The following is a 25,555-nucleotide window of genomic DNA, read 5'->3' as shown; positions in this document are numbered from 1 at the left end:
TAGAGCAAAAGTCAGGGGTCTCCAGCCAGCAGTTTGGGCAAGACCACTGGAGTTCACCGTGGCAGGAGTCCTAGTCACAGTACCAAATATATCACTGGTGAAAAGAGATTTCCTCAGTGCTTGCTCTTGCAAAGAAAGGGAAGGACTCTGGACTAGTGCACATCAGGGGACTTGTCTGATGAAGGTCACTTTATCAGTCTTGTGAACTTGAGACAATTGCAAGTTATCCATCTATAAATGGAGTCTGCTAAATCCTATCCTGCATGAATGCTGGAATGCATGTACTACATATAAAGCAGAGTCATACTGAATAAGAAACACGGGTCTTTAATTTAATGGAAGTTATGATTATTATGAACATCCAAAATACCACCTTCCTATCTGAGGTTATTTTTATCCAGTAGATAGCAGAGACTATGCAGTGCACTGGGACAAAAGAAATAAATACTCTTAAATGAGCCAAATTAAGGCAAAGTACATTTTATTTTTAACAAAAAAAAATGGTTAGAGGAAATAAGGCAAACTACAAATTAACAGCTTTTTCCTTTATATTTGCTTAATTGCTTTTTGGTTTCTCAATATTTTCTGTGGTCATGTTTCACATTACCATGAAAATCTCTCTTTCAGGGACATATTACCTACTTCCAGATCATAAAGACAATACAAATGGTTCATGAATTTCTTTTCAGTTCAGTTCAGTTCAGTCACTCAGTCGTGTCAAACTCTTTGCGACCCCATGAATCACAGCACATCAGGCCTCCCTGTCCATCACCAACTCCCGGAGTTCACTCAGACTCATATCCATTGAGTCAGCGATGGCATCCAGCCATCTCATCCTCTGTCGTCCCTTTCTCCTCCTGCCCCCAATCCCTCCCAGCATCAGAGTCTTTTCCAGTGAGTCAACTCTTTGCATCAGGTGGCCAAATTACTGGAGTTTCAGCTTTAGCATCATTCCTTCCAAAGAAATCCCAGGGCTGATCTCCTTTAGAATGGACTGGTTGGATCTCCACACAGTCCAAGGGATTCTCAAGAGTCTTCTCCAGCACCACAGTTCAAAAGCATCAATTCTTCAGTGCTCTGCTTTCCTCATAGTCCAACTCTCACATCCATACATGACCACAGGAAAAACCATAGCCTTGACTAGATGGACCTTTTTTGGCAAAGTAATGTCTCTGCTTTTGAATATGCTATCTAGGTTGGTCATAACTTTTCTTCCGAGGAGTAAGCGTCTTTTAATTCATGGCTGCAGTCACCATCTGCAGTGATTTTGGAGCCCAGAGAAATAAAGTCTGATTCTGTTTCCACTGTTTCCCCATCTATTTCCCAGGAAGTGATGGGACCAGATGCCATGATCTTCGTTTTCTGAATGTTGAGTTTTAAGCCAACTTTTTCACTCTCCTCTTTCACCTTCAGCAAGAGGCTTTTTAGTTCCTCTTCACTTTCTGCCATCAGGGTGGTGTCATCTGCATATCTGAGGTTATTGATATTTCTCCCGGCAATCTTGATTCCAGCTTGTGCTTCTTCCAGCCCAGCGTTTCTCATGATGTACTCTGCATATAAGGTAATAAGTAAATAAGCAGGTTGACAATATACAGCCTTGACGTACTCCTTTTCCTATTTGGAACCAGTCTGTTGTTCCATGTCCATTCTAACTGTTGCTTCATGACCTGCATACAAATTTCTCAAGAGGCATGTCAGGTTTCTTTTACATCTACCAAAACCGTAACTTTAAAATCCTAAAACAGCAATAAATAAAACTGGAATATCATTACCAAATCAGTATTCTGAAGAAAAGGAATCTGGTTGAAGTAAAAATATTTGATAAAAATGAAACAAATAATTTGCAGAAGTTACCAGTTTAAATCAGGAAGAAAATAGAGATCTAAACTTGGTTTGCTTGACCCCTACTAACCTGCACTATCTAGGAGCTTGACTACTCTTTGAGAAAACTTTGTTCCAGTGTCATCTTACCTTGTTTAGATGGTGAACAACATATTCAATATGTTCATTGTGTTTTACATATACCCAACCTGTGGCTTTCAAAACTTTAAAACAGCAAACAATGTGATTTATATGATTAATACATTTGTATTCTGAAGCACAGTAAAACTTATGAAAAGTAATTAACATTTGAAAATACTGAACTCCTCCCTCATCTCCTTAATCTAATCAACTTTCACTAGATATTTCTCCTATGGATAAAGGAAAAATGATATATATTTTAAAAAAATGAGTTGTACGTAAACTCCCTTACTACATAAGACAGTAAAGAACATACAAGCTTTGTTCCCTCCACCCTACTACTCTCTACTGTTTAGGATCTTGACAGCTGTGTTCCAACACAAAAGGGAAGAAAGTGTCTGGGCCTCCCTCCCTAGATGTGGGAGGAGCTGTAGGACTTGGCCCTGGAAGGGGCACTGGCTTCAGCCATTGTTGGAGCCCTGGCCGTGCCTCTCAGCTTTGATCTCTGCGCCTGATCTCTCAGAGCCTCGTCATAGAGGTCTGGGAAGGAAGTCCAGACGGTATCGTGGATCTTGGCCAGCACCTCTAACACCTTCATCTTATTGGTTTCAAACAAGCTCTCGGGCCCCACAGGAACTCCTAGTGTGGAGGATCGCCATTGGGCACCTGTTGGTACTTCAGGTACTTCTTCTGCACCAGATCTTTGGTGATGAGCCTTCTGGGCTCCTCAGAGATCCAGTGCCTCCTCCCAGTATAGACCCCCAACACACTGAGGAATTCCCTGACCTCCTCCCTGCTGGAGAGGTTACCCTTCATGAAGATAATGCCCAGGAGCACCACAAGGAAACCAGACTTGGGCAGACCCCCCCCTCATCACTCAGACCTTCATCGCCCCCGAGGTTGAGCTTGTTGATGAGGGCATAGATGTTCCTGCTATGGTCGACTTCCGTCAGCTCAAGGCCAAATACCAGCTCCATGTGCTTAGAAGCTCTCCTGAGGATCTCAGGGATGTGCTGCCTATACTTGCTGCCAATGACCTTCAGCAGGGTGTGCTGCGAGATGGGCTCCTTCTTGGTGTACTTCTCCAGCAGGAACTCCAGCAGCATGCTGGCCTTCCTGGTCAGAGGATCTATGCAAGGGCTCTGAGTGGCAGGGGCTGCCTGGGAGGCACCTGCACTTTCCTCTTCTGGGCCCTGGGCACCTTCATCAGATCCTGCACAGGAAGGCCATGCATCAGGAGAGCTAGGGGCCATGGCTCCCTGAAGCTCCTGGTGATCTCCAGTAGCAGGGGAGCTCGGGGGAGAACCCTGAGGGACAGAAGAGGGGGAGGAGGGGCACTCCTCTTTGGGGGCTGCAGGAGCACTGGACTGGGCCTCTTGGGGACAGTGAGTGTCCCCCAGGACCTGGTGGCATTTCACATGGGTGTGGTACTTGTTCCCGTGCCTCTGAGGCATGGTGACACAGGTTATGGATCACAGACGCATGCAGGCAGGGTGGCAGGCAAGGAGGGCACCTAGAGGAAGGACAAGCAGATGTTGTGAGCAACTGCAGTGAGGAGATTCCTGGCCGGCTTGAACCAAAGCCACCTCTGAGGGGTCCTTGAAGCCAGTGCTCTAGGACCCACAAGTCTTGTGTTCTCCTGGTGAGCTCCTTTCTTGAGACGACTGAGTAGGAAGTGAGAGTGATCACTGGGGCACAGTCAGACAGAACTGCCTGGGCTTTAGAGGGAGGCCTGTGGGGGCTGGCAGGGGAGGCAGATCCTTTCAGTTCACATTTCAGAGTCATGATGAAAACTGGGGAAAGACTCCCTCATATCCCCTGCCCCCAAACCCACCCAACCTGTTCCCTCTCTTGCTTTGAAGTTGACGCTGCCACCTTCCCTGTCACCCCAGACGATGAGAGGAGGAAATGTTCAGGACTCCAATGAAGGGAGCCGGGACCCGCCTTCTGCTGTCTCGAGGCTGCCCCTTCACTACCAAGCTGCAACCTTCCCTAACAGACCACCGCCGCCGTCCCCATGTTTGGCTGGGAGGAAGTGCTGGCCACAGGGGAGGGTCCTGAGTCGGCCGTGTGATGCGAAGGATGGTCATTACCCTGACTCCTCCCGAGCCCTGACATCCTCCCTCTGCTGACCTGCTGCCAGCCCTTCGGAACGAGGTCCCCTCTTCCCCGAGTGTCCTGTGTCAGTGATGGCAGTCAGGGAGCCCCTCAGCCTTTAGAACTGCCCAGATGCTGACCAGTTGCTTTCTGGCCAAGTCACGCTGGGTAAGGGGTTAGGCGTGGCCACCAATCTGGGGTGTGGAGACACTCAGTCCTCCCGCAGGTTCCTCCTTTACTCCACAGAATCCCGGACTTCCTCTACTGAACAGAGCCAGGGTCCAGCAACCCCGCACCCAGATCCACCACCCCTGCACCCAGGTTATGTCCTGAGAATCCACGTGCGTAGCCGATGGACATGGGACCTAAGAGCCAGGTCCGAGCCTCTGGGCGTAGAGCAGGTGCAGGGTTGCCGGGGGGCTGTGAAGTCCCCTCTTTTCGAATGGAAAAGGTGTTGGGAGTGCCAGGGCATATCTTTGTACCTATCCAGTGCACTTGTAACTCATGTCACCTCCGACTTGGACCCCTGATGAGACCTCAGACTCCTCCCTCTGGTCACAGCTACAGCAGCTCTCAAAGATAGCAGCCCTCTCAAAGATGGCATGGCACCCCAGCATGGATAGGGGGCTGTCACTTCCTATCATGTGCATCTGGGCTCCAGGAGGACAGCAGGGGCGGGGCCTGGGTGGGCGGGGTTCTGGGGGAGTTTCCGGCAAGAGGGGGGATGTGGTCCCTTCTTCGACTCATAGTGGGTCCTGGGATGTCCCTGCTGATCTCAGTCAACTGGCCTCACTCCTTGCCTCTCACTTCTCTCAGTAAACCAAGCAGGAAGAATTTGGGAGCCCGAGCCTGACAGCCTTCCTGGAGCTGCTGAGGCAGACAGTGAGGGCACTCTGGGGCTCCTTCTTGTGTGCTGAGTGATCCTCTCTGTCCTCTATCCCTGCCTTCCTCTGACCGTAATGCTGCTTTATGTCCCGTCTGCTGACCTGAGGGCAAGACCTCACCTGGAAGATGTCAAATCCACAGACGCCTGGTGAGAAGTGCACCGGCATCTCATCTGGACGATTCTGCCTAAGGCTTCCTGGAAATGGCTGCTGCAGGTAAGATAAGCGAGAGGGAAGGATGGGTGAATGCTGTCTGTGGTGTGAAATCCCTCACATCTCACTCAGGATCTTCATATTGACTGCAGGCGGAGCCTGGAAACCCTTCCCTTTCTGGTATAAAACGACCCCTGTCCCCAACCATGCCCCACACAATCCCAGCAGAGAAAGTGAAGGGGCTCCTTAGCCTGACGGTTCTCACTGCGGGCTCTTAGTCGACTGCAGGGGCATTGCTTGAAAGTTCTGAGATGAATTTCAGTCCTTTTGTACAATTACTGTGATACAGGCTTTTCTCTTTTAGTGCACGTGTGACAGTCTCTTAAGCTCATCATTTACAAGGGCCAGTTGTCGTCCACTAACAAAGTTTGTGCTGGTTATTGCATGACCTCTGGGCCATACTGCCATGTCCATCCCAAACGTTGGTGCCCCATGATCCTGGCATGGGGCTCTGAGATGCTGCCTCAGGTTCCTTCAGTGAAGCAGTGGAGGTTCATGGTCCCACGGCCCAGTGGAAGAATCAACCGCTCCAGTTTAAAGCCTTTTCCAGCTGATCCTGTTGTCTGTTTTCTTTGTGGCCTGCACACCTGTGTCAGCCTCAGAGTACTCCCCGACCTGGGCACTCGTTGGGTCAAGTTCAAAGGAGACTTATTGTTCCTCAGGGATTATTTAGTTTTGTGTTCTTGCTTTTGTTAGTAGTTGTCTTTATTCCTTGTATAATTTTCCATGGTTTGTTCTGGGTACAGGAAACAGCTGCCCACGTGTGACTCAGCTACTCTGGATGTGGTACTAAATCTGTAAAGGATTTAAGGAAATCAACAGTCTTACAATATGTCCTCAGGAATACACAAAAGATACTCTTCTGTTTGAGACTTCTTTTTCCTGAGGCACTCAGGAAATTCTTCTTGTTGCCTTCGTGTAGACTGCATACATTTTTCTAAGGTTTCTTTGTAACTACATTTTTCGTATTGTTGCTTTCACTTATGGTGTGTTTTCTATTATATGGTTTGAGTATTGTCAATTCTTCCAGACCATTCTCTTGATTTTGCTGTGTTGGTCATTTTATGCCAGATTTCTGACGTTAGTTATATGTGTCAATGTTTTCTGTGCCTGTTTCCTAAGAATTTAATTTGAGGATCACATTCTTACTGTGATACTTTGTTTTTCATTATTGCTGACTTTTATTCATTTTGCATTGGTGCATGTAACTCCGTACTGGCTATGTGTTCTTATCCATATTTTTTCTAGTTTTTAAATTAGTAGACTTTTAAAAGTTGTTTTAATCGACAGATCCTTGCTTTATAATGTTGTGTTGTTTCTGCTATACAACAGGATGAATCAGCTCTCCTATACATATTCCTCCTGCCTGATGAGACTTCCTCCCACCCCCTCATCTCACTCCTCTAGGCTGTCACACAGCACCAGGCTGAGCTCCCTGTACTATATAGCAATTTCCTGCCAGCTATCTTTTGTACACATGGAACTCTATATTTGTCAGTGGCAGGCTCTCAATTCGTCCTACACACGCCTTCCCTTGCTGTGTCCACAGGTCCATTCTCCACATCTGTGTCACTATTCCTGCCCTTCAAATAGGTTCGTGAGTACCATTCCTACTTTCCATGTATATGCGTTAATGTACGTTACTTTTCTGTTTCTAAATTACTTCGCTCTGTAAACAGGGTCTAGGTGCATCCAACTCACTACAAGTGACGTAAATTAGTTCCTTTTTATGGCTAATATTCCATTGTATGTGGCTACCACAACTTCGTTATCCAGTCATCGGTCAGTTGAAGTCTGCTTTGCTTCCACGTCCTGTCTATTGTAAGCAGTGCTGCAGTGAACACTGGATACAGGTGTCTTTTCAACTATTCTTTTCTCAGTGTATATGCCCAGTATTTCTATTGCTGGGTCATATGGTAGTTTTAATTCTAGTTTTAAAGGAATCTCCCCAGTGTTCGCCACAGTGGCTATATCAATTTCCATTCCCACCTTTTCTCTAAACTCTCCCCAGCATTTACTGCTTGTACAATTTTTGATGATGGCTATTCTGACCTGTATGAGGTGACACCTCATTGTAATTTTGATGTGCATTTCTCTCATGATGAGTGATGTAGCTCCTCTTTTCATGTGTTTATGAGTGTTGCCCCTCTGTATTTCTTTTTTAAAATAACAGATTTAGGATTGGAGAAAATTCAGCAGATAGAACAGAGAGGTCCCATACAGCCACTCTCTTCCTCCACTTGGTATCTTCTATTATTAGCATCTTGTATTGGTTCAATGGATACAAGTTCGTTTTTTACAGTTGATCAACTAATGTCAATATGTTATTATTAACTATTGTCCATTGTTTACAATACATTTTACTTTTTTTGTTTTACAGTTCTTTAGTGTTTGACAGATGCATGATAGTATCAACTCAGCTCTTTGTGAATGCCCTGTGGATCTCCCATGCTCCATCTGTTCATCCCTCAAAACCTCACTTGGAACCCCTGACAACTACTGAACGTTTTACTCTTTCTAAAGATTTGCATTTTCCAGACTGTAACACTGATGGACTCATACAGTATGTCGGCTTTTTGTACTGGCTCCTTCTACTAATCAATATACTTTGAATTTTCTCTATAACTTGTTACGGTTTGAAATGTTTTCTTCCAGGACTGAATAGCATTCCATGTACCTTACCGTAGTTTGTTTACCCACTCGTGTACTGAAGGTCATCTTTGGTGATTTCAGTTTTTGGCAGCTATGACTTATTCTGCTATTAAAATTTGGTTGAAGGTTTTTGGATGGGCTTAAGGTTTTGGCTCTTTTGAGTAAATACCTTAACGCTCATTTGCTAGATCATATGATAAGACTATATTTAGCTTAAAAGAACTTGTCAGACAGTTTTGAAAGTATCAGTATCACTGCATTCCCTTTAGCAATGAATTCATTTTCAGGTAGTTTGCCTGTTTCCTCTTCATTTATTTGGACTTCTGTGTTTCTGGTTTGTTCCTTCATTTGTGTAGTATTTCTTTTCCTTTTTCATTATTATTATTATTATTTTAATTATCATGATTGAGGTCTCCTTTTCCCAGGCTTCAAGGTTGAATTCTTTCTTCCTTTTTGTTTCTGCCCTCTAAGGTTGTTCCAGTGGTTTGTGTAAGCTTCTTATAGAATGAGATTTGCGCTGAGCTTTTGTTTGTTTGTTTGTTTGCTTTTTCCTCTGATGGGCATGGCTGAGTAAGGTGGTATTTCTGTCTGCCGATGATCGGGTTTGTATTTTTGTTGTCTTTGTGGTTTAGATGAGGCGTCCTGCACAGGGTGCTATCAGTGGTTTGGTGATGCCGGGTCTTGTATTCCTGTGGTTTCCTTTATGTCAGTTCTCACTATTTGATATCCTAGGGTTAGTTCTCTGGTAGTCTAGGATCTTGGAGCCAGTGGATCCACTCTAAAGGCTCAGGGCTTGACCTTGAGTTTTGCGTGGGTCTATACGTTCTTTTCTGCTCGTCATGTACTCCTGTCCACTCTCAGCTGGTACTCTGCATGCACTTCTGTGTCTGAAGGTGTATTCCTGATGTATCCATGGAGAGAGATGTATTCCACATCCACCAACTCCTCTTGCCATCTTGTTCCTCCTGGGGAAGATTCGTGAGAGTCCCTTGGACTTCAAGGAGATCTAACCAGTCAATTCTAAAGCATGTCACTCCTGAATATTCATTGGAAGGACTGATGCTGAAGCTGAAACGCCAGTATTTTGGCGACCTGATGTGAAGAACTGACTCATTGGAAAAGACACCGATGCTGGGAAAGATGGAAGGCAGGAAGAGAAGGGGGTGACAGAGGATGAAATGGTTGGCATCACCTACTCAATGGACATGAGTTTGAGCAAGCTCTGGGAATAGGTGATGCACAGGGAAGCCTGGCGTGCTGCAGACCATGGGGTTGCAAAGAGTCAGACACAACCGAGAGACTGAACAGAACAGATGAATCATCAAAATATTCTTGTCATTCCTATATTTTCTGGATGAGTTGAAGCCTTCCCTTGCTGCAAGGCTGATTCCCTTATGGTGGCAAAGAAGTGTGAGAAAAATGTGTTCTCTGCTTGGTTTATCAAGTGTGATCCAGGCACACATTTCCCTGGGCAAATTATACAAGCTTTAACCAAAACCTTGCAGGCTTCTTGAAATTATCATTGTCCCTATGAGCCACAAACTTCAGGGAGGATTGACAGAAACAATACAAAAACTGGACTCTGGCAATATAAGAATTAGGAACATAGGGCTTAATGAATTACAAATATGATGATAATTTTCCTGATTTTTTGAAAGATTACTGTCTTTTAAAAATCTTTCATTTTCTAGATATAAGGAAATTTTTTAACACAGCAATTTGATAAATTGTACCTTTGTCATTAGAATTGAAACATTAATTTTTATCTCCCTACCATATCACTCCAGAAATTAGAAATTCTCAGTGTTCTTCTTTTCTTAGGAAAATTGTTATTTTTCAAAAGTTCAGTGAGAATCTGTTCTTGTAGCGGGACACAAGTGGAAACATTGATTACACTGCCGAGACTTTGACTGGAATGTCATATTTGACAGACACAGGTAGACTTGGATATGACCAGATAACTTGAGGAAACTAAGGTTAACCATAGGGAGCCATAAAAACCCTTTGGAAAAACAGCCTGGGCCCTTGCTGACAGAATTCCCATCAGCCTTACCAGGTGAGTAATGAAGATCACTTCTGGCAGGCACAGGAACTTTAGGATGTTTTAGGGACTTCAGGAAGAGAGGAATTCATCCAGATCTCTAGGTTTGACAACAAGTCTTTGCTGTGGCTTCCTAGCCTCAAGAGGCTATTAAAATTTCCTTCTCGAGACTCCTTATGAACCGTTCCAGCAAAGCAGATTTAAAAGCGCCTATTGGCAAATTGTTATTCTTACTGTACTTAGATAAATAATCAGGCCAAGTTTATTGAATTTAGACTTCCTTTGCAAACAGATTAGGTCTTAGTTTTCCTGTCTTCAGTAGAAATGAGGGAGATGATAGACAGAAAAAATTGGTTCGATAGAAAGTGTACTACACATGTGTGGGTATTAGGTTCTAGTGGTATTACATTTCCTTGAAGTTTTATTATTTACCTGCAAACTGGGTTGGATCCTGAATTTTTCTAGTGTCCACCCGTATCTAGCTGCAACTTTCTTACTAAAATTCCCAATTTCTCCCATCCTTTTGATGTGTCTGTGGGAAGACGGTAAGCTCCAAGAGATACACCTCTGCCATCTTGATCCACTCACTCTCCCATTCTTTTGACTTGAATCACTGAGAACTAACATTGCCATTTTCCTGAAGTCCTGCAACGTGAAGCTAGATGACTTGATGCAAAGATCAGAGAAATTGTCACAACACCTTATGTTCAAATAGACTTCATGCCTGTTGCTGTACGAGCCACTCAGAAAGTTAACCTGATCACCCAGAGATATTGCTAACTGTGATAGAGACATTTCAAACTGCAATAGTTGCTTTGATCCTGACACCTAGAAAACCTCTTGACAGACTACTCCCTGGGCTCAGAAACTGGTTTATAACCAGCTCCAATCATTACTGTCTGCTTTTCTTTTGTTTCCTTAGAAATGCCTCTTATTAATAACTACCTGATACCGCTTGCACCCTAGCCCTAGCTTTGGGAGCCCACCTGCATCACCACCTATTGAAATGAGATACCACTCTTTAAATGAACTGACCTGTTCTCAGAATTATGCAACTGCTGCCATGAAATGGAGGACTCCACTAATCTATTCTCTCTCTCCACAGTGACCAGATCAGCTTTTACCATGTGAGACTTGCAGGCAAGTTTTAGACGAGGGACCTGTCAAGGCTTAGGGCACTCTGCCCCCAAATATAACACAGTGGCATATTGATTATTTTGAATTCAAGTTACTTAAGAAACAGCCAACAAGAAGAGACACTCTGCTGCCCCCTGATATCTGCCTCCCTGAGAGCAGGAAATACATCTCATATGAAGGATGTACTGCCTGCATCTGGAGGCAGAGAGAAACTCTTCTAAGCAGAAATAGACAGTTCAAGCAGAGAAGCCTGTATACACAAACCTTGTTAAGTCTTTCATTTACTACCCTGGGTACAGATTCAGTTTAGATTCCTTACTAGTTGAGTACCTAAAACCTAAGTTGATTTGTCCTGTCGATTCCTCACAAATTGTTTTGTTGTCCACAAAATAAAGAAGCTGCCTGCTTTGCCCACTTCTTAGGTCCCATTTCTATGACACTTCTTGTGCACGTGAATTGCAGTTTGTCTCTTTTTCTCCTGTTACCCTGTCTTGTGTCAAGTTTACTAGTAGTCTAACCATAAGAATTCAAAAGGGGTAAAGGGAGGAATGTCCTTCTTCCCTAAACACCTCAAGGGAGTTCACCCTTACATCTCAGAAACTCCCTGGAGACGATGTGTGTAGAATACCAGTCTGTGCACTGGAATCTCCTACATTGAGATTTCTGTCTGTTAGGGGCCAAATTGTGTCCCCTCCACAAATGCATATTGAAGGCATAACTCGGAGTACTTCAGAATGCAACTGTAGTTAGAAATAAGGTCTTTAAAGCGATGGTTGAGTTAAAATGAAGTCATTAGGATGGGCCATAACCCAGTGTGACTATAAGAAGAAATTGAGACACAAAAGGAGGCACCAGGGATATATGCACTGAAAAGGAATGCCAAGTGAAGAGGGTGGCCACCCGGCAGCCAAGGGGAGAGGCCTCAGGGTAAACCAGCCCTCATCTTGGACTTGCAGCCTCTAGAACTCTGAGAAAATAAATTTCCGTTATTTCAGCCACCCATTCTGTGGGGTTTTGTTGTGGAAAGCCTAACAAATCAGTACGTTACCCCAGTAGAGATTTCTTCCTGGATAGTCTTTTTACTTTCCTGCCATTCCTAAAGGCTATCTCAAGATCTTGCTTATGTGATTGCAGCTCCTTGTTTCTAAAGTTGATGGGCATAGGGGAGGTCTTGATCTTAGCCTCACCAGAACTAGCATAGAGCCTTTCAAAGAGCAGATGCTCAAAAAATAAGTGAAGACAGTAAGAGGTCTAACTTGTTAAGATTTAATACCTCCTGCATCTTTCAAGAAGCATATCGAGGTATAAATTATTTAATTTTACAAAACAGAAGACAGAAAAGATGGAGAACAATCAAGGTTGAGCATGTTTTGAAATTTTTTTCATTTTATTTTTTCATTCCATTGTCCCAGCAGTATTATTGTGGGATTGCTTCCCATTTCGGCAAAAGTCCCTATTTTGATGTCAAATTTTCTTATCTGGATGATTTTTTAAAAGTCTTGGTCTTCAGTAGGGGTGGGAGAAGCTGCTGGACGTGGCCGAGGAACATGCCTGGTGGTGCCAGGCCTGGCTGGAACTGTGGCTCGAGCTCTCTCCTCCTCATCTTGCAGAGCTTCTTCATATTGTGATGAGAAGGCACTGGGGACCGTATCATTGACTTTTGCCAAAAATTCCAAGACTTTCATTTTGCTGGTTTCAGCATGGGCTCGTGGGCCCCACAGGAACTCATAACGTGGAGGATCGCAGTTGGCAACCTGGCGGTACTCCAGGTACTTCATCGTCACAAAGTCTTTGGTGATGAGCTTCCTGGGCTGTCCGTAGATGAAGTGTTTTCTCCCAGCATATACTCGCATCATATTCAAGAATTTCCAGATATCTTCCTCAGCGGCACAGTTGCCCTTCACGAAGACCACACCCAGAACTGTCATCAAGAGACCGGTCTTAGGTAAGCCCCTACCATCCCACACTCTCCCATTGTTGGGCAGGTTCAGTTTGCTGACAAGGTCATAGGAGTGGGTGGTTGAATTGACTTCCTTCAAGTCAACTGCAAAGACAGCCTCGTGTTCAGAGGCTCTCTTGAGAATCTCGGCAATCAGTTATGGTATCTTGGGTGGATAATCTTCAGCATGTTTTCCTTCATGATGGGCTGCTTCATTTTATATTTATGCAGAAGGAACTGTTCCAACACACCTGTCATGCTGTTCAGAGTATCACTGTAGGTGTTCTTGGTAGAAGATGAGACATCGGAGGAACCCGAATCTTCCTCATCTTGACTGGTATCTTCTTCATCAGATTTTGTGTCAGAAGTAGTTGAAAAAGTGCTGGTAGTAGATGGGGCTTCTGAAGACCCCTGGGAAGTGCTATTTGACCCAGTAGCTGATGAGCTCTGTAAATTATCTTCTAAAAGAGAAGAGGTAGAGGGAAGCTCTTCCATTACTGCAGCAGGCTGAACTCCCTTTTGACTCTGGGGCTCATATCGGGCCTGGTGGCATTTCTCACGGATGCAGAGCTTATGATTCTGACCCCGAGGCATAATGACTGCACTGGGGGACAATGATTAGAAGTGTGAGTAGGAGGGCAGGTGATAAGGGCACACAGGAAGACAAAGGTTGTGTGTGAAGCCGCAGCAGGGAAATACCACCTTGATTATCAGGAAGGCTACATTTGTGGTTTTCTTGAGGGCACTGTTCTGAAAACCCTCAGGGTTCCTATTCTCCTAATCAGCTGTCCTTTGGGAAACATATTGAAGGAAATTAGAGTGATCTTTAGGCTTCATCCTGCTACCCCTGCCTCAGGCACGCTGGGGTGACAGAAAGGGCTGGTAGCCTCCTACACAGAGGCATCTGTTATTTCGCATTCAAGACCACCACCCAACTAGTGGCCAGTCATAGGACCCATTCCTTCTGCTGTTCTCTAGTTGGCATCACAAAGCTCTCTGGGATTTCTGAGAAATGAAGAGGTCCTCAGCTTATCACCCCAGTCAGTAGTTATCACCCAGTACTGAGTGCTCAGGGGGAAGTGTTCTGTCCTGGCCTCTGGAGTCCTCAACATGAATTAAGAGTGCTTCCTTTGGTTCCCCATAGGGCCTGGTGTCCCCACCCCTTTCTTGGAATAGTATCTGCACCTTCATACTAAGGGTTTCATTTCCTACACACCTGATATAAATAAATGTTGGTGGAGCTTCAGCTTGATAGCTCTGCCCTGGTTCTTCAAGGGCTACAAGGAACAGGGCTGGATTCATTATCACTTCTTTTTATTGGTAGATGATCCCTCAGTCCTTGCTTTCGCCTCTGTTGTGGCCTAAAAGTCTACCCTCCCTTGGGTCCACCCTGTCTACTACTATACTTTCTTATAGTAGGGCAAGCATCTCCGTGAGACCCCTAGGAAAAAGTAGGATTCTCCTCATCCGTCCATACCTGTCCTTGGTCTTCTGAGGCACAGAGGATGAGATGAATCAGATGGTTATGGGGTGTGTGGCTCCCTTCGTCTTCAGGGTATTCAGTTGGTTTCTGGAAAACCTGGAAATAATCTCACTGCTGGCCCTAGGCTATACCCCTTGGACCATGTCCCAACCCCACTTGTGACTTCATAGAAGGAAATGGGCATGTCATGTCAACAGTGAGCAGGTATCCCAGGGATGCCAGGAAGGGCAGGATTCTGTGCAGTTTCCTCAGAGTTCTGAGGTCAGAGGGTTTCATAAGTCCAAAGCTTGACTCCTGGCAGGGTGTGGGGCTCCTTTCTCTGTTTACGTAAGGGAGCTCTCTCAGACTAAGGTCCTCACTCCCTGTGGTGCCAGAGAGGGAAAATCTGGGAATGCCACACGAGGCTACTCCTACCTGTGCCTTCAGGGACGACATCAGGATTCAGGCTTCTTGGGGCCCTCTGTGTTCAGTGTATGGGTATGCCCTCACTCAGGTGCCTCACCTTGACTCCTGGGGGACTCTGGATTTCCTCTTTCTTTTAACCTAAGGTGACCCATGTAGACCAAAGACCATGTCCTTGCAAGCCCTGAAAAGAAGTGAGGGAATGCGCAGCCTGGCAGCCCTGTCTTGGCCTTCTGAGAGCAGACACAGGCCAGTCTCTCTGTGACTTCAGTTCCTCATTCATCTGTCTTTACCTTGACTCCTGTGTCTTCTATGAAAGACTTCTTGGGTAATGCCACGTCTTTGAAAAGTCTTAGTCTGCCTGCAACACATCTCACAGAGAATGGGTAGAGTCCCAGGAGTGATGGGGAAGCTGCAGTCCGGGAGGTGCCCCAGGATAGGTGGTGTGCTATCAGAGAAAACACACTGATCTCTTCATTCTCTTCACTGGCCAGACACAGCCTCTTGTAGAACCTTCACTCTAACAGATTTACTCTCTGAAAGGAAGGGGCTGAATTAAATGATTTTCTGCATCCCTGATCTATTGCGGTTTACTGACATTTCCTTTGTAGATAAATTCTCACTGAATGCTGTCTCCTTCCTTATACATCCTTCACTTTTATTTTCATTTTTTGTTACTTACTTCTGGGGCCTTTTATTCCAAACCCATGTTTTGGGTATGAAATTCTGCTATTTAACATGTGAAATACCTTTTGGACTAATGTTCAGAAAGAGGAAGTGACCCAAGATTGGCCTCATCCTGGAGGAGTGGCACAGTATGGGCTCTGGAGGAATTCAGTGCTGGGGTTCAGTCCAGCTCCTATCATTTATGAGCTTTGAATTTGAGCTTATTTATTCCAGCTTCTTTATCTGCAAATTGTGTTTGGACGAGTCTATAGTGTAGGACCACAGACATGTGTGATGTATGTAAATCACCTGGCACAGTATGAGACAAGCTTTGGTACTTTGAATGAATGGCAGTTATTACAAAGGTGATTTTGACCCCAAATGATAACAGACTTCCATCACATAATTTTATTTCCAGGCTAGAGAATATGCAACTCCAAACAATAATCAAACCCACATCAGCACTAATGCTCCCAAGCAAGTAAAACTAAGCAGTATTTCCCTATTTGAGCATCTGTTTTAATATGAGTTTGGGGTTGTCTTCTCCACATGGATGTAAGGACAAGTTCATTTGTCTCAAGGACCAGCAACTTCCCTCTCAGGTGCTTGTTTTTGTCCAAACCACCCCTAATTTAATCCCACTGACAGTAAAAATTGAGCCCTCCCTTAAAGTTTGCCAAATTACACTAAACAACCTAATTAAACTGCCCATTTAACAGAGCAAGTTCTGGTGCTCCCATCCCAGAAAAAGAGAGACAGTCCAGTGATGTCTTGGCATCTCGCTTCAGTGGGTATCACGCTTATTTCTCAGAAACTCTCTGGACAGCTTTTGATGAAAATGTGTATTTTGAGTGTTCACTTGCCCTGCCTCAAGTGCACAGGGCCCCTTCCATTCCCTATGGTTTTCGGATATCCCCAAATAATGGTGAACATGTGGTTTAGATATATTCCAGGTTTACAGACTCACCTCTGAGAACCATCATATGAGTGTCTGGCATCACTCCCACAGCTTCATCTAGCCCATCATGCATCTGGACTGAAAATGACCTCCCACCGAGGAACTAGACGTTTCCCAAGACCCAATGCCGCCTTAATCAGGTAACTTCGACTTGCTTGCTCTCATCTGGAACCTCCTCTTCCACACTTCCCCCATTTAAATTTATGATTTGTTTATTCCTTAGAGTTAGCTCACCACCTTCCTTATATGGGACCTGCTGCTAGCCTCAAAATTCCATGGGCAGTGGCTTGGGCTTCATTTTCTTACCCACCCAGTACTATAAGACAGCCTTCTAAACAGAAGATGGTCAATTAATTTGGGAGAAAAGGAAATAATGAGCAAAGATTCTCTTTTATTATGATTTAAGTGTCATACAGTTTGAATAAACTAAGCAAATCTAGGTCCATGTTATTAACTTTTATAAGGAAAGAGGACAGATAAGAAGACAAAGAATAAACCAGCGTTTACTCTGAAAGCTCTGTGATCCCAAATACTTATCTCTAGGATTCTTACACATTTCCAAGTAAAATTCTATTCCAATGTTATGTTACCTTGTTCTGGACCATAAAGAAAATATTGAAGTCTTTTCAACTTGTTTACAAATAATGAACTCCTAGTCTTAAACCTAACAGCAATAAACATGACATCCATGACATTAATAAACCTAGGTTCTGAAGCAAAATAAACCTTATGAAGGTTTATTTAAACATTTAAAAATACAAAACACCTCTACCTCCCTAACTAAATCATCTATTTTTGAGAGATATTATTCATATGGATAAAAGGAAAACATGCATATTTTGTTAAAACTGTACCTAAACTCCCATACTACTTAAAACTGTGAAGAACATATGGGTTTTGTTCCCCCCACCCCTACTACCCCGCGCTATTTAAGAGCTGGACTGTTCTCTTCCAACACAAAGGGAACAAAGTGTGCTGACCCCTCCCTAGATGTGGGAGGAGCTGTAGGACTTGGCCCTGGAAGATGCACTGGCCTCAGCCATAGCTGGAGAAATGGGAATGCCTCTCAGCCCTGCTCTCTCCACCTGTTCTCTCAGAGCCTCGTCATAGAGGTCTGGGAAGGAACTCGGGACCGTATCCTGGATCTTGGCCAGAACTTCCAACACCTTCATCTTATTGGTCTCAGCATAAGCTCTCAGGCCCCACAGGAACTCATAGCCCGGAGGATCACTATTGGGCACCTGGCGGTAGTTGAGGTACCCCTTCTGCACCAGATCTTGGGTGATGAGCTTTCTGGGCTCCCCAAAAATGGAGTCCTCCAACACACTCCCGTGCCCACACCCAGAGCACACAGCACGCACACACACGTGTGGTTTCTTCACTGGAAACTCTGATTATTCTGCTACCAACGTCCTATCCTCCAGGAAGAGTTCTGGATCCCTGAGGTACATTCACTGGATTTCTATCACTTTGTACAGCTTATTTTAGAGGTATTATCTTGCTGTAATGGCGTTACTTCTATTCACATTTTCTCTTTCATTAGGCCCTGCCTTTTCTGGGGCAGGGAACATACGGCTGGCAGTTGGTACACAGACACTCCATTTTGCTGAAGGAATTAATATTCTTCCAGCTATGGATATTGCATGGCAAACCTACTACACAAACATTCAAAGCTTGCATTTTATGAAATAATTTTTTCATTAGCAACCGCCTCCAAATCCTGTCATATTGTCCCAAATCATAGAAACATGGTTTTTAAAGAATGTACTGATACATAAATTGTGGGTCAAGTGGAATGAAGCCATGATGCAACTTAGGAGACAAGAGGCTTCCTTCCTTTGCTACCATGGAAAGTCACATCACAGAGGGGCTGACAGCTATGCTGACCAAACCATTAAGACTCAGACTTTGCCTTAACTTTCAGATGTCAAATCAAGTAAATTTGGAACCATCATTATTTTGAAACAGTGGTTAAACAAGAAATTTGGTGCTGGCTTATTGTTCTTTTTGCATTCTTGATATAATTAACAAGTACGTGTTGGATTGACCAAAATTATTTTTCAGGGATCACTCTCATGTACATCAAGTTTCTCCTCCAATACAAATGGCACTTGACAAATCAAAGAGGTGGGTGAACACTTGGATTCATTTGGTCAAGAATTAGCCTTGACATAAATCTGATTTTACTGAAGAGCACTAAACCCTGTGAATTGAATTAAATGATTGCCTGCTCTCAAAGAGCAGAACCAAAATTTTAATTTATACAGACTTCTATTAAAGTGGTTAACTGATTTAGGATCTATTTGAGTGAGATTTCTAAATGTGGTTTATCAAGTTATGTATCAATACATTTATGGTAAATAAACACCAACCACCTCAACTGAAAAATATTTCTATTGTAGTCCAGAAGTTAGAATATCAAATCATAGTGCTATTTGCTTGCTTCCATCAAAAAATATTAACAACTCTTTCAACATTCTGTTTGGTTTGACATCCCATATTAATGCTATGTGTTAACTTGGTCATAATATTATCTATCTTTAGTGCAATATAGTTAAATACACTAAGAGTATATACAACTTGGTAGTTGAAGTAAAAAGTGCAGGGTAAATATACAAAAATAAAATTACTTGTATCTTTTTCCATTATGGCATCAGGCAACCCAACAAATTATAGAAAAGTGTTTCCTCTAGCACAGCAAAGTGCATCTAGAACATTCGTGCTATAAATGTTGTCATGGAAATGGACATAAATCTGTCATTTCAGGAATTTTCGATGTCTAGTCAACAAGTAGGTTGTGACAGATGAAAAAGGAGGAATGGAGTAAAGGGAGAAGTCAGGGGAGGAGGTAGCTCCAGATACTCCACCTAGACACGCTCTTCCATTGGGGGCCAAGCGGAGGCCTGGAGATGGACACAGACAGCGTGGCCCCTCTTCCGTGTCTTTACAGCTGTACTGGCAGTTGGTCATGGCACACATCCTAGAGTCTGTGAAAAGAGGCACGGGTTAGCCTTTTCCCCAGGAGATGATAAAAAATGCTCACTAAAGAATGGCCCCTGAGACATGAAATGTAACACGTGGAATGGTATCAGAGGATAAGCTTCATCATCTGAGTCCCAGATGGAGATCCAAATGGAATCTGTGCAGGGGTGGTGTCTTGTTGGCCCCCTGGTTGATTCTGTTGGCCACTGCATTGCACCTGACAGTCTTTAGGCAGAGCATGCACCCCTCAGTCACCAAAGACGTCATCTCTATCTCTTCCTATACAAGATCCTTTACATCACCTGACTGGTCTCTACTATTGGCTGAAATGCAACCTCTGATAGAGATGATTCATTTGAATAAATAGGGTAAAAAAATGCAAATTCTACCCATCTGTCCATTCATATCTAGCCTCCTTGAGAGTCACTGAAATCATTAAACCTTGTCTTTTTGCATGTATTAAAACATGCAGCAGATAAGGCTGATCAGCTACCCAAAAGCCATTCCTATTACTGAGGCTGAAAAGCCTGTTACACATCTTTTTCCTAGCTTCCCATGCAGCAACAAGGGAGTGGCCATATGATTCGGTTATAGCCAAAGAGATATTAAGATAAGTCTGCTGGAGTTTCTGGAAAAGATGCTGCTGCATGACAAAACGATGGACACAAAAGAGGCGTTTGTTTCCTGGCATCGCTCCTTTTCCCTTTGTCTTGCCTACCTTTGATGTGTGTGTGATATCTGGAGCTAGGGCAGCCATATTGTGACCACAAGGCCACAAGCATGAGGATGAAATCAATACCCTGAAGATGGCAGAGGTGGAGTCCTTGCTGACCTGTTCTGGAACTGCTTGCCTCCAGCTTTTAAAAGTAAAGAGAATTTAGTTCGACTTTTCTGTCACTCATTGCTAAATAGACCGTGTCTCACAGAAACACATATCCTGAGTAGGGTTCCAGTATATATGGATCAAAAGTGCCTATAACAGGGGAGCACTGTGAATATCCTCTCTTTATACACCCTCATCTATAACATGCCAGTCAACCAGCTGGACGAAAGAGATTGCAAAGGGCTATGTAAGTAAAATCAGCATCCGAGAGAGACATTCAGGGCCACCTGGCCACTGGAAGCTATAAACAGGGAGGCAGAGGCAACCCTCACATGTATAGTAATAGACAAAGAGGGCACCAGGACAGACACCCAGGCCACAGTAATGTAGCAAACACTGACCAATGGTTATATTTCTAGTTTATTCCTTTTCTCTTTAGTTGTCTCCTTTCAAAATTAATCTTCAAAATTTACCTCATTTCATTCTTCCATTTGGAGAAAGATATCTTTTTGGGCACTAAAAAGGCTTTTGTGGAATGTTTCAGAAACATCCATTAGCATATATCTTTTAAAAAATGTTACGTGATGACTAGAAAACCCTGGACAGTTGTTCCCAAGGGGCTGGGAGGTGACGGGGGTAGTTCTGGCAAAGTTCTATTTGGTAGGGGTTACATGGATGCTGGCTTTATGAGAATTCATTAAGCTACGTATTTGTTTCTTGGGGGTTTCTGTTTAATGTATAATAAATATTTTTTAAAAATACTCAAAAAAATTTTTAAAAAAGACTCTCTGAATGCCTGCTTTATTTCTTAAACATGCTTGCTAATGGAGACTCTAGTGGTGTTGGGGCATTTTGCCAAGTGGAGCCAGCAGCTCAAGGGTGAGGCAGGGGTGGGGGAAGTGAGCTATGCAGGAGCCCGGATTTTACAACCAATGGAGGGAGAGCCCAGGATAGGCTGTGGAGTCAGAGGACCCTGCAACCATGGGAAGCTGGCAGAAGGCACAAGCTGCAGGCTTGTTGGGAGTGGCAGGGCAGATGGATTTGCTTTTCAGCTGCAACATAAAACCTGAAAAGCCTTCCTTCTCAATAAATGAACGGATATAGACATTTAGGCCCCACAGGACATGGGTTCTCTTTATCAGAGAAGGGCTTTTCTTTCCAGGAATGTGAACTGGAATGGACTTCCAACAAGAGTCACTAATCTTTGAGCGTGGGGCAAGGGGCGTGAGAAAGATAGCTGGTGGGAAGAACTGATGTCCTGAGATGGAACTGAGATTTATCACCTTCCTTAAACAATATGCTTATATTTTCAGTATGCTTATTTTTTCATGAAGAATTCTAATTCATCTGTGAATATATAAGAGATTCAATGTATCTTACCCCTCAGTTAGTCTTTTTATTTAAAAACAACGAGGCCAGAACAGGCAAATCCAGAGAGACAGAATGCAGGGCTGGGGTGGAGGAGAAGATGAGTGGAGAGTGACTGCTAATGTGGTCAGGGTTTCCTATTGGGGTGATGAAGATATTATGGAGAGCAGTGACAGTTTGCACAACATTGTGAATGTATAAATGAAATTAAAAGATGTTTACTCCTTGGAAGGAAAGTTATGACCAACCTAGATAGCATATTCAAAAGCAGAGAGATTACTTTGCCAGCAAAGGTTCATCTAGTCAAGGGTATGGTTTTTCCGGTGGTCATGTATGGATGTGAGAGTTGAACTGTGAAGAAAGCTGAGCGCTGAAGAATTGATGCTTTTGGTGTTGGAGAAGACTCTTGAGAGTCCCTTGGACTGTAAGGAGATCCAACCAGTCCATCCTAAAGGAGACCAGTCCTGGGTGTTCATTGGAAGGACTGATGCTGAAGCTGAAACTCTTGGCCACCTCATGTGAAGAGTTGACTCATTGGAAAAGACCCTGATGCTCAGAGGGATTGGAGGCAGGAGGAGATGGGGACGACAGAGGATGAGATGGCTGGATGGCATCACTGACTTGATGGACATGAGTTTGAGTGAACTCCGGGAGTTGGTGATGGACAGGGATGCCTGGTGTGCTGTGATTCATGAGGTCAAAAAGAGTTGGACATGACTGAGCAACAGAACTGAACTGACTGACTGGCCCCAGATAGCTGAGGTACATATCAAAGAAATGATTTCAGTGAGCCCACACTCTTGCATTTTTCAATACAAGGAAAAGTGCTGCTGCTGCTGCTAAGTTGCTTCAGTCGTGTCCAACTCTGTGTGACCCCATAGACAGCAGCCCACCAGGCTCCCCCGTCCCTGGGATTCTCCAGGCAAGAACACTGGAGTGGATTGCCATTTCCTTCTCCAATGCATGAAAGTGAAAAGTGAAAGTGAAGTCGCTCAGTCGTGTCCGACCATTCACGTTCCCATGGACTGCAGCCTACCAGTCTCCTCCATCCATGGGATGCCTTAAATTGAGATAATCTGGTTTTCTTTAATTAACAAGAATCTTTTGACTTTAAGACTACCTGCCTTTTGTTGCCAAACTCCTGTATATTTACCTGCCCTCTTGCCTCCTCAGAGTAGTTTTCTAAGGGTTACTTGAGATGTTGCCTCCCAGGCTTGAAGTCCTAAGTGTTTCCCTCGAATAAAACCTAACTCTCAACTTTTAGGTTGCCTATATTTTCTCAGTCGACATCAGCAAGTTAGTATGACCTCCTTTTTGGTTATTCCAATTTACAAAGCAGTTAAAGGAGGAAAGTCCAGGACAAAACACTTCTGATTTACCCCTCTGCACTCAGTAGTATTATGGGCTTCCCTGGTGGCTCAGACAGTAAAGAATCTGCCTGCAATGCAGGAAATCCTGGGTTGGGAAGATTCCCCTGGAGAAAGGAATGGCAACCCACTCTAGTATTCTTGCCTGCAAAATCCCATGGACAGAGGAGCCTGGTGGGCTACAGTCCAAAGGATCACAAAGACTCAGACACGACTGAGCGACTACTACTTTCACTTTCATACATTGCAAACAATACTTAATTCAAGAGTGAAGCCACGGTCAATGAGACACCATTGGGAACAATCTATAATTCCAATAATACTTAAGATATTGAGCCCTAATGGCATAATCCTCAAGAAAGAAAGTGGCTCTGTCTTGTTGACATCTGTAACTTCAGAATGTAGCCAAGTGCCAGACACATAACAGAAAGCAGCTAAGTGAAATGGTATTTTGTCATTAAAAAAAAAAATCATGTTTTTGAAAACTAGTGATTTGAGGAAATGCTCACAACATAAAATTAAGTGAAACAAGTTAGGGAACATACATAATAAATAAACAGGTGTATATATTTTATGATACCACTGTTTTAAAACCCCAAACAGCATGTATAAGTACCAAAAGAGAAAAAACAGGAAAAATAATGAACTAAAAAAAACATGGGATTATTGGTGATTTGCTGACTTGTTTTTGCTTATCCATATTCACCAAATCTTTAATCATTAAATGTATTACTTTTAAAAATAATTTTAAAAGAAGATGAAAGCACAAAACTTTGAAGATAATGTCAACAACAGAGAAGAATAAAAGGTGAAAGACATCATGCATCTGACACATTCACTGACTCAAAGTTGACTTTTGAGCAACCATCCTGGGTCCCTTCCTACTCATGCTAACAAGTGCTCTCCATTTCTCCCCATTTTCAGCCACTAGCCCGAGGCCAGGTCTCTATCTGGACACCTGTTTCTCTTCCTTTCTAGGAGAACAAGCAGGTCACTGCTAGCATTTTCCTCCTCCCATGTTGGAGGCAATGGTTTTGAGAGAGTTAATTCTTAGGTAAGTTGATCAGAAGTCCAGCATCCCCAAGGAGGAGAAAGAGGTCTGGGACTCTCAAGGAGGAGAAAAGAACAAACTTTTTTTTTTCTACATTGCTTTGTCTTAGTCACATAAGACATTATTTTCTTTAAGCCCAGAGCTAATGATTACGTAACAAAACAGCTGGTCTTAAAACAACTCCATACTAAGGATTCCATCCCCCTTCTGATGTCTATGTCAGAAGCTTTCTCTGCCCTTTTTCACTGTAATAAAACTTTTGCCACACCAAAGTTCTGAGTAATCAAGCCTGGTCCCTGATTCTGAAGCTAAATCTTCTTGGGAGATCACGAGTCTGACATCGTTCACTGTAAGGTATCATCTTGGGGGCTCATCCAAGATCTTCAGGACAAGGAAGAACACTCAGAGCTCTAGCCTCTCTGCTTTCTCAGTATACATGTTTCCTGATTTATTTTTACTAACTACGGTGTAGCTGTGTGTGAGAGTGATTGAAAGCCTATGGGCAAAGCATGTGGATGGAACTTTCCTTTCTCAGTCAGCTTTTTTGGTCTCTTTGACCATTCCATAACTGCCTGGGGAATTAGAACTACTAACCTAATCTGTTGGATCATAGACTTTTGAGGGACTTGTGATCCATGTCATTACTGTGTACTTTTACTTAGATGAGCACCCCGCCCCCGCCCCCATCAAGCTTGGGTTTCCCTTGTGGCTTTGAGGGTAAAGAAATTGCCTGCCATGCCTTAGACCTGGCTTCAGTCCCTGGGTCAGGAAGACCCCTTGGTGGAGGAAATGGCAACCCACCCCAGTATTCTTGCCTAGAGAATCACATGGACAGAGAAGCCTGGTGGGCTACAGTCCGTGGTGTTACAAAGCCTGGTGGGCTACAGTCCATGGGCTTGCAAAGAGTTGGACAAGACTGAGCAACTAACAGGAAGGACTATATAACAACAATGTATCTTGCTTGATACACTATCTTTCATGGTGACTGCAACCTTAAAAGACCCTTACTCCTTAGAAGAAAAGTTGACCAACCTAGACAGCACATTAAAAAGGAGAGACATTACTTTGCCAACAAAGGTCCATCTAGTCAACACTATGGTATTTCCAGTAATCATGTATGGATGTGAGAGTTGAACTATAAAGCAAGTTGACCACCGAAGAATTGATGCTTTTGAACTGTGGTTTGGAGAAGACTCTTGAGAGTCCCTTGGACTGCAAGGAGATCCAACCAGTCCATCCTAAAGGAGATCAATCCTGGGTGTTCATTGGAAGGACTGATGTTGAAGCTGAAACTCCAATACTTTTGCCACCTGATGTGAAGAACTGATTCATTTGAAAAGACCCTGATGCTGGGAAAGATTGAAGGCAAGAGGAGAAGGGGACGACAGAGGATGAGATGGCTGGATGGCATCACCGACTCGATGCATATGAGTTTGAGTGAACTCCAGGAGTTGGTGATGGACAGGGAGGAGGCCTGGCGTGCTACAGTCCATGGGGTCGAAAAGAGTCAGACAGGACTGAGACTGAACT

At 43.9% G+C, this 25,555-nt stretch overlaps 1 long non-coding RNA gene and 1 pseudogene across 10 annotated transcripts in view; one reads left to right on the top strand and one right to left on the bottom strand.

Moving 5' to 3' along the window:
• LOC133241996 (uncharacterized) overlaps window positions 1–21,912 on the top strand; it is a 52,387-nt gene extending 30,475 nt beyond the window's left edge. For 2 of the 10 annotated variants that reach the window (XR_009734740.1, XR_009734738.1), the window contains 4 exons: window positions 1,328–5,159; window positions 12,500–12,931; window positions 16,419–16,574; window positions 18,499–18,824. This is a non-coding gene — a long non-coding RNA (uncharacterized LOC133241996). The other 8 variants (XR_009734744.1, XR_009734746.1, XR_009734747.1 and 5 more) reach the window with 8 other exon arrangements.
• Window positions 11,115–15,220, bottom strand: LOC133241994 (melanoma-associated antigen B5-like; annotated as a pseudogene).
• Window positions 21,913–25,555: the final 3,643 nt, after the last annotated feature.

This window comes from Bos javanicus, chromosome X, assembly GCF_032452875.1.
Source record: "Bos javanicus breed banteng chromosome X, ARS-OSU_banteng_1.0, whole genome shotgun sequence".
NCBI lineage: Eukaryota > Metazoa > Chordata > Mammalia > Artiodactyla > Bovidae > Bos > Bos javanicus.
This window is presented reverse-complemented; position numbering and strand designations above follow the sequence as displayed.